General features: G+C 39.3%; 1 protein-coding gene across 2 annotated transcripts in view; it reads left to right on the top strand.

The window, feature by feature from the left end:
* The window catches only part of LOC106884508 (potassium voltage-gated channel subfamily KQT member 1), a 717,249-nt gene that overhangs the window by 607,685 nt on the left and 99,108 nt on the right, over positions 1 to 10,456 (top strand). The gene's annotated exons all lie outside the window — the stretch shown is intronic.

Genomic DNA, 10,456 nt, shown 5'->3' with positions numbered 1-10,456 from the left:
TATATATATACATATATATACATATACATACATATATATACATATATATACATATACATATACATGCATATACATATATACATTTCTCTAAGTGTGTTTGCGAATGTGCAGGTGCATGTTTATAAGCGTGAGTGGGTGTATACTTGCCTGTACCAGTATACATGTATATGTGAATTCATGTGAAAATGTAAAGATGATTGTGATGAAGATTTTCGAAATTTACATTATTGACCTCTCAGCAGACAAAGAATGTAAGAGTTTGCATTTTTGCTACAAGGTGCCCTCTCTCTCTCTCTCTCTCTCTCTCTCTCTCTCTCTCTCTCTCTCTCTCTCTCTCTCTCTATCTATCTATCTATCTATCTATTTCTTTCTCTCGGTCTCTCACTCTCTTCCTGTTTCGCATTCAGACTTTCTACCTCACACTCCTACCCTTTTTTTTTTTGTTCTTTACTGCCTTCTCTACTCCTTTCTATATTTCTTTGATTCCCTTCCTCATCTACCTCTTTTCTTTCTGCTTCATCTTCCTCTGTTTTACTTTACTTTCATTTGTTCGTTATTCATATATATACTTTTTTACTCGTTTCAGCCATGCTTCAGCGGTCATTCTGGAGCACATATATTTAATTTTTTTTTAATTCTTTTACTTGTTTCAGTCATTTGACTACGACCATACTGGAGCACCGCCTTAAAAGGTTTTAGTCAAAGAAATCAACCCCAGGACTTATTCTTTGTAAACTTTGTACTTATTCTATCGGTCTTTTTCCGGGGAGACATAAACACACCAGATTCGGTTGTCAAGCGATGGCGGGGGTACAAACACAGACACACACACACATAAATATTTACATATATATGTGTGTGTTTGTGTGTGTACATGTGTGTGTGTGCGTGTGTGTGTTTGTATGTGTGTGTGTGAGTGTGTGTGTGTCTGCTTGTGTGTGTACGTGTGTGTGTGTATGTGTGTGTGTGTGTGTGTGTTAAACAAAATGATACAGCAAAGGCCAAGGCAGTGTGAGATTTCTAGGACGTTAATAATGAGAAAGGTAGTCTTACAGCTGTTTCAGGGATATAAGAGATATCCCGTCATCAGAGACGACATAAGAAAACAGTAGAAAGTTAAATATAAGGAATGGGGGTAGATATAGGAATTATACAGGGAAACATGAGAATAAAAATATATATCAGATGTTAAAGCTGCTGTTCCATAATCCAAGGAATGTTCTGTGTAGAATGGGTAAAGAGGCTTCTTGTCCATGGTATGTAAATTCCGATAGGAATGGATAATGAACAGCAACTTTAACATCTATTAACATATATTAACATATATTTTTATTTTCATATTTCCCTTTATACTTCCTATATCTCCTACTTTCCAAAATAACTTCTTATACTGAACTCTATTATTTCCTTATATTTAACTCTCTTATGTCGTCTCTGAGGATGGGATATCTTTTAATATCCCTGAAACAGCTGTAGGACTACCTTTCTCTTTATAAATGTCCTAGAAATCTCACACTGCTTTGGTTTTGTAGTCTCACTTCATTTACCATATACGCATTAGACTCCTCACTCATGCTAATATCGAACCGGGAGTCTAACAACAGTCCTTCCGTAGCACTTACATCGCTTTACCTGCCTTTTGGGTCTTCTGGATATCAAAACCTCTCATTATATATATAACGAGCTTCACTCATAAGGCTTTGGTCGGCCCGAGGCTATAGTAGAAGACATTTTCTGAAGGTGCCAGGCAGTGGAACTGAACCTGAAACTATGTGGTTGGTTAGGAGGAATTTCAACCATGTTTCGTGGTCTGCTACCACAACAGCTCCTTTATAGGATCCAGTTAGCTCAAGACATCATCAGGAGGAACCACGTCCGGTTTCGGCCACTACTCCTCTACCGTTTTGACGTGGCGCCCTCCCCCCCTTTCGGAGGTGTCTTCAGCTCTGGTGTTGGGTGCATGTCTTCTTTCTTCTATTCCCTGGCCTCTTCGATGCAGCATCAACGAGTGTCAGCGTCCGACTGATTGTCTTGTCAAATTCCTCTTTTTATACCTGCTGCTAGGCTCCAGCAGGCTGCCCCAGCAAGTTGTCACGTGACACTGTCTAAATTTCCCGCTGCTAGGCTCCAGCTAGTAGCTCCAGCAAGTTATCACGTGACACTGTCTAAACTTTAACTGACAATGGAGGGCGCGTAATCTTAGCCCACGCATGCTCTAACTGAGACCGTCACCTGTCAATCATCGAAGCCACTTCAGTGTCAGCCTGTCTCACCTAATGATATTATTTTCCTGCCGGCATGTTATGACTTTCAAGCCATATTTGGTCTTCCCGCTTCAGCCATATATAGAAACTGGCTTTTTCGACCGCCTCCTGTATCCTCCTTATATATATAACATGTGCATGTATGTACGCATGTATATGTATGTTATCTAACTATCAATTGTCATGGCTTATTTACTGTATACGTATAGCCTGGGTATAAGAGAAATCAGTACAGATTTAATTCGGTAATCAGGAGGTCAATATGTCACAAAGACTGTCAGTTTTATCTTTCGATTCTTCAGACAGTACATACTGAAAGCAGAATTTTGTCTGAAAAATATGTCATAATCTAAAACTGGAAGTCAGATTTTTTTGCAGTTATTTGCTGTGTACGAGAGTTTGTGGGTATATTGAGGCAGTTTGATTATTAGGTTGATGTAGAGAGTGCATGCGACAATGTAGGAGTGAAATGCCGTACACGTAGATGTCAGCACATGGGGATGGATAAAAGCAAAGGGTGAGATAAAAGAACAAAAATGCATGCTTTGGAGAGTAGAGGAATACTGATATATCTTTTAACTTTTACTTTTTCTCTCATTAGTTTGTGGAGCACCACTTGAATGGTTTTAGTCGAACAAATCGATCCAAATACTTATTTGTTTTTAATATTGGTTTTGGGTCATGTCAGGTGACTTTAACGCAATCTGCGATGCACGAGTAGATTTTGTTGGCTCGAAAACGGATAGGAGGAGAAACCCGTGCTTCAAAAATCTGCTTAGTCGGCTTCAGTTGGCAGATAAGTACAGACTAGATGTCTCAGACGCTCCATTGTGGAAATGGACAAATAGCGATGGGTCATCTTGATCTTATTTAGATAGGATTATAATTAAGCAGAAACCTAGTTAGACATCCACAATTTCACCACTTTAGCTATAGTGATCACAAATTTGTGAATGTAGGCTCGACTTAGATAAGTTACGTAGACAGAGATCCGCTTCTGGAAACTCAATAAGTCTCTTTTTGCGCATGAGTAGTGTTGAGGGCAAAGTCTGGAGCCATTATTAACAACAAATGGTGGTATGTCCTCAAAAGCGTCATAACATTTGAGTGTATTAGATATAGCAAATAGTTAGTGGTTAAGAAAAATAGAGTAGAAAAGGCTTTAGTTAGGGCTCTAGATGAAGCACTGGAGTCTGGCTCTGCGCCCCGAGTTTTAGCTGTGATATTGGCTGTTAACCAACACCTCGAAGCTAAACACGAAGGGTGCATAGTCAGTGCTAAACAACGTGCAATGGGACGAGAGGGAATCAAAGCTGCTGAATGGACCCGTATGATAGAGACCCAATGTGGAAATGGTGGCACAATAAGGTCTATGATGAACCAATAAGGGAACTTGGTAAACGAACTCGAGATGTGTATAACCTTTCAGGAGCATTTCGCCCTGTTTTTTCGGGAGGGGCGGCGGGCCGGAATTTAGGAGGGACCTCACGGACCTTCTGGTCGGTGTGCCACGTCTCTCGGGGTCGGAAGCGGAATGCTGTGAAGGGCCAATCTCAGTTGTGCGGGTGGAGGAGGCTTTGATGGACTGCGGCGGGGACAAGTCGCCGAGACTAGATGGTCTTCCCTACGAACTTTATTACAGTGTGCCAGACTTGTTTGGGCACCTACTGGCATGGTTTTCACTAACAGGCAGCAGAATGGGTTTATTCTCAGGTCTGTGAGCCGGGAGTTGGTGACGCTGCTTAGAAAGGACCCAAACCCCAAAAATGGGGGATACTATAAATAATTTCCGGCCTATCAAAAATCTATCCGTGGGTGTATGCCCAAAAATCCAAAATCATACTGGAGTCGAAGCAGAACGAAGTGAACATAACATTCACTGTTAGTTTTCATTTCCCGAATTATAAAGCCAGATAATATATCTCAGTATCTTGGGTAGATAAAGGTCAGGGTTCAACCGACACATACTTCGTATTCTTAAGTTTTCTTGTAGCCACTTACCTAAGCTCCTGAGTGCTGAGCAATTGGTCCTGTTGATTGTTAACATGACGAAAGACTCTGAGCCAATCTTCCACTCTTGACTCTTGGCGATTGTGTGACCTGATTGCAGTATATTATCTCAGTGAATTTAAATGCATCGTTATCAAATATACTTAATGTATATGATTTCATATATACGTGATTTGAAAGCAACACTCTATTGGTACTTTTTCTGATGGAGATGTGTGTATGTGTATGAGCGTTTAGTTTATGCTACCACAACAGCTCCTTTATAGGATCCAGTTAGCTCAAGACATCATCAGGAGGAACCACGTCCGGTTTCGGCCCCTACTTCTCTACCGTTTTGACGTGGCGCCCCCCCCCCCTTTCGGAGGTGTCTTCAGCTCTGGTGTTGGGTGCATGTCTTCTTTCTTCTATTCCCTGGCCTCTTCGATGCAGCATCAACGAGTGTCAGCGTCCGACTGATTGTCTTGTCAAATTCCCCTTTTTATACCTGCTGCTAGGCTCCAGCAGGCTGCCCCAGCAAGTTGTCACGTGACACTGTCTAAATTTTCTACTCTATTTTTCTTAACCACTAACTATTTGCTATATCTAATAGACTCAAATTTTATGACGCTTTTGAGGACATACCACCATGTGTGGGTGTATTTTGTAAATGAAGTATAGTCAGGGAATTAGCGATTACACTGATGCTATAATCTAAATTCAGTGGCAGTAATTATATTGCCGATGTATAAGTGTGGTATTTTAATAAATGTCGACACACATGGGGACATAGGGAAATTGGTTTCTTATTTCTGTTCGGTATTCTAAAATCATGTTGTGCAAAAGAAATTTTTCGTGAATGCATATATGACAGAGGTGTCACATATCAAAGTCTAAAAGTTGCCATGAAATGTTATAGCTTTCAAGTACCAATGGTGTATATATCTAAAAACATAGTTACGTTGATTGCATTTTTCATGTGAATTTGGTCGTTTGTTAAACTGATATCATTAGTATCAATGAAATTACATTTCACTGTGCCCAAGTATACAAGGAACATTTCAAAGCATTCGTCATTGATCAGTCATAGATTTAGTGAGAAGCAGTTGCAGATTTAGATCTTGTTGCAGTGTTGTGGGAAGCTGTATATTATTTTCATATTAACTGATAACGGCATTTTAACGACGTTGTTATTGTTGTTCAATAAAGAGATGCAACCGCACAAATTGGAGGGAGAATTTTTCTAATGAGGTACTAACATTAATTGAATGTGGTTGATTAAATCACAACATTTGTGTTTTCTTGTTATAGTCTGTGTGCATTTAAAATATTTATTTTTGTCTGTAACAAACTGCTTGCAAGTATGTTATTACATATGCTCAACACCCAATTAAATGCAGCTTCCTCGTAAGATGTGGCAAAGATTATCTTGCTTGAAGTACTGGGTAGGTTTCCAAGATTACTTGGCGAGTGTTCGAACTGCAATGCACATACGCATACACAGACACATACACACACACACACTCACACACGCATACACACACATACACACACACATACACACACACATACACACATACATGTATATGATATATGTTATATAATATTTATATTATGTTATATATTATATCATGTTTTATATTATTATTATTATACATATTATTGTTGCTGTTTTATACAAACTGTTCCAAATTTCACAAACATATCTCAAGTAACAGCAAGTTGGACATCTTACTTTGAATATTATTTATGTTTGGCAGTGATATAATTTATGTGAAGGAGGCCAAGGAGGCAAAGGCACTGAGGTGGCAGAATCGTTAGCACGCCGGGTAAAAACGTTAAGCGGTATTTCTTCCGTTTTTATGTTCTGAGTGGAAGCATGCATGAATGTCTTTGAAAAACGGTCAAACGAAAGCATTCCGTCTAATTTTCTCTGTAAAATTTTTAACTTTGTGTTACTTTGTAACACAATAAATTTGGGTCAAATAGTTTTCTACCCCAATGGTAGTTAATTTCGCTAACGTTTTCATGACGAAATTCGAAACACAGTTAAAAGAGACGGATCGCCAAACAGTTTACTTAACTTCTTGAATTTATGTGATTGTTTCACAGAAAATTGTAGCTTTAAGTTCAATAAGAAATTAACGTCTAATTTTTCAAAAACTTGCGTCGAAGGTTTGGTAAAAAAATGAACTTTTGAGGTCGAGTAGTTACAGAGTTTTTTTGTAAACCCATGTCATGCTACATTTACCTTCACCGCCGCACTAATCATCCACATCATGCAATTAAGTGAAATCCGAAATCCCAGTCTTTGAGGATAAAACGGATTTGTACTGGCATAAGGGATTTGTGGAAACAGGCAAATGTTTTGATCCGTTATTATGTCAAACGCAGTTACATTGAATCACGATTGAAGGAAATTGCAAATGACATTCCTAAAATTAGCCAAGAAAGTCAAACTTTCGAGCCAAATTTTCGCAACCAAATTAAAATTTGTGATCGAATTTCTTTAGCGATTAACCGACACCGAAATTTCGCTGGCATTTTTAAGTGTTTCATAAAAGTTACCCGTATATTTCAGAAAAGTATTCTCGTTTTAAACAAACATTGCTACATCCGTCGTGTTCGAGATCGAAAGATGCGCCAATCTTGCCGACAGTCTGGGGGATGCAAACTTCCGAGGCAACATTCTCGTATTAGAGGTTGGAGCGAGAGTTTTGGGGGCAAATCTACTTGTTAAAGGTAATAGCAGAGACAGTGAAGAGATATTTCAGCCGTTTAAAGGCTATATTTTTATTTTAATGTTAAAGAAAGCAACTCTGAGTAAGCCATTGTAATAGCGTTGACGTTTCACGCTACCATGACGTCATTAAGTTTGGAAGTCAATAATAATACTGAGAAAAGTTACAGCTATATGAAATCCCCAGGCGGTTTAAATGCACTACTCTCCGATATCCAAGGGGCTAAAATGTGTCACCAGGGGTCATGATCTGGATGCAACCCGGCTCTCTTAGGATATAAGAGGTTAAGGGCCAAAACAATTGCTTGGGGGCTGTCTCTTCTCTGAAGACTTTCTGTTGTTCAGCCCTTTTGAGAGTTTCCTACCACTAAGAAAGCTCTTAACCACTACCTCTGACCCCAATAAAACTATCATTGGACTTACTGAACGCCGCACCTCGAAAAACATCCGCAAGATAGGCTAGTCCTGCTCATTGTGCAACAATATGAGTCAAGTCCATTATAACAGAAATGTTGATTTATGCAGTAGGTGAGACGTGTAAGGATTTCCTTTTGGTGTACGCAGCGGAATACAGTAAACACAACTTCATTTCTGTTAGTTGCACAACAGAACAATTAAATAAGATGTTCAGGCGCCGAATTGGCTGTGTGGTAAGTAGCTTGCTTACCAACAACATGGTTCGGGGATCAGTCCCACTGCGTGGCACCTTGGGCAAGTGTCTTCTACTATAGCCTCGGGCTGAACAGAGCCTTGTGAGTGGACCTGGTAAACTGAAACTGAAAGAAGCCTGTCGTATATGTATATATATATGTTTGTGTGTCTGTGTTTGTCCCCCAACATCGCTTGACAACCGATGCTGGTGTGTTTATGTCCCCGTGTCTTAGCGGTTCGGCAAAAGAATAAGTACTAGGCTTACAAAGAATAAGTCCTGGGATCGATTTGTTCGACGAAAGGCGGTGCTCCAGCATGGCCGCAGTCAAATTACTGAAACGAATAAAAATTAAAATGGGCATAGGTAGGATGTCAGCGCAATAACAATAGTTCGACGGAACTTGCCGAAGGTTTTACATCAAACGGCTATAATTTTGAGGAACTGTTGTTGGCACTCCGTCGCTTACGACGACGAGGGTTCCAGTTGAGGGTTCAACGGAACAGCCTGCTCATGAAATTAACGTGCAACTGGCTGAGCACTCCACAGACACATGTACCCTTAACGTAGTTCTCGGGGATATTCAGCGTGACACAGTGTGACAAGGCTGACCCTTTGAATTACAGGCACAACAGAAACTGGAAGTAAGAGTGAGAGAAAGTTGTGGTGGAAGAGTACAGCAGGGTTCGCCACCATCACCTGCCGGAGCCTCGTGAAGCTTTGGGTGTTTTCGCTCAATAAACACTCACAACGCCCGGTCTGGGAATCGAAACCGCGATTCTATGACCGCGAGTCCGCTGCCCTAACCACTGGGCCATTGCGCCTACACTGAGGAATTGTATATTCTCAGAAAATATTCTAACTCTACTACACTTTCAGTCCTCAAAACAAGAGGATAAATATACTGTGTCTGTGAATAACGTGACGCTCTGAAAGAACGAACAAAATGTCAGGCGAATTCCATTACATTTACACAAAACTTTTTCACTAAGTGTTCTCTTTACTGTTTTCTATTTCTTTCTGTCTTTCTTTCTTTTTTCTTTGTTACCAGTATGAAAAAGTGAAAACTCATGACGCCATTTTGTCTAAAAAAGGAACGCAGGATATTTCCGTTTATATTTCAAAATTCTGTATTTCTGTGTTCTTTTCATTTTCCATTTTGAATCTGAGCAACACAGGCAATGTTGAAATATTGTTCACTTTAATAAACAATCAATGCCTTTTTATTTCAAATCGTATCACGCTCTTCTTATTGTCTAGAATCATTAGCACACCGGGGAAAATGCTTACCAGCATTTCGTCCGTCTTTACGTTCTGCTTTACGTTCTGAGTTCAAATTCCATCCAGGTCGACTTTACCTCTCATCCTTTTGGGGTCGATGAAACAAATACCAGTTGAGTGCTGAGGTCGATGTAATCGACTATCCCCCTCCCCCAAATTCCAGGCCTTGTGCCTACAGTAGAAAGGATTATTATTATTATTATTATTATTATTATTATTATTATTATTATTATTATTATGGTTTGGCTCAGGTTCGGTCTTATTCTTGGTAGGATTTATGTGGGTAGCGGGTTACTACCAGTAAATTTAAGTATCCACAAGTTTTCAGCACTCTTTCAAGTGCCTAGAACCCTCCTGATAATCTTTGCTGTCCCTAAGAAACAACCTTTCTGTAGGAGCTCTACCGGGCATTGTATTCCAACCTCTTTCAGCCATTTGTCTACATCTTGGCTTACTGTTCCCAACGCACTAATTATTATAGGCACGACCTTTACTTTTTGCATGCTTGAAATTCTTCCAATTTCAAATTTTAAGGGATTGTTGTTTTTTTTGTTTGTTTTTTCTGCCTCTTTCTTTACAATCCTGGAATCAAACGGGCATGATAGGTCGATTAGTAAGCAACTTTGCTTTTCCTATAACTGTTATGCCTACTCTATTATTTTCTAACTTCTGGTCCGTTTGAATAGGAAAGTCCCACAAAATCTTGCATTTCTCCGACTCCAGTTCTCTTTCGATTCGATGATTGTACCATGTGTTTCCATCTTCAAATTCCCAATTCTGGTACAGTTTCCAGTGTAAAGCTTTTACCACCTGGTCGTACCCCCATTAGCTTATATTCTTCCTGTGCCAACTCGGGGTATTTTCCACAAAGTGAGCCACTGTCTCGTTCCAAATTCCACATGCTCTACATTTCTCTGACACATTCTCTCTATATATTCTTTTTCTCAAATCGTTTGTTTTATCGCTTGATCTTGGGTTGCTACAATTAGGCTCTGTTTATTGTTTTTAACTGCCTTTTTTTAACCTAGCCCAGGATTTTGTTCCACATAGTGTTCAGTGGCTCTCCAAAGTTATATATATTAAAGTGACTAGTCGCAATTTAAAACCAAAAGGCACAAGAACAAACATCACTAAAAATGAGTAAGGGTCCAAGTAAGCACTAGCATTGCTAGAAATAAAATTAAAAACAACTTTTAGCCGCGAACTGAACATTTTCTGTTACAAAAGCAATTATCTATCGACTCTCAAGGGAGACAAGCTCCCTAAGCAAGCGAGAACGCCATATCACGGTGATTTCGGATCAAATTGATCTCATCAGTGGATAAATAAGTGCTTTTGTAACAGAAAAAGTTCTGTTCGTGGCTAAGAGTTCTTTTAACTCTTATTTTTAACAATGTTGGTGCTTACTTGCACCCTTAGTCACTTTTAGTGACGTTTGTATACACACACACATACATACATAGATACATACATACATACATACATGCATACATACATGTATACATATATATATATATATATATATATATATATATA

Source organism: Octopus bimaculoides, chromosome 4 (assembly GCF_001194135.2).
Source record: "Octopus bimaculoides isolate UCB-OBI-ISO-001 chromosome 4, ASM119413v2, whole genome shotgun sequence".
Taxonomy (NCBI): Eukaryota; Metazoa; Mollusca; class Cephalopoda; order Octopoda; family Octopodidae; genus Octopus; species Octopus bimaculoides.
The sequence above is the reverse complement of the archived record's forward strand: the minus strand, read 5'-3'. Positions and strand labels throughout refer to the sequence as shown.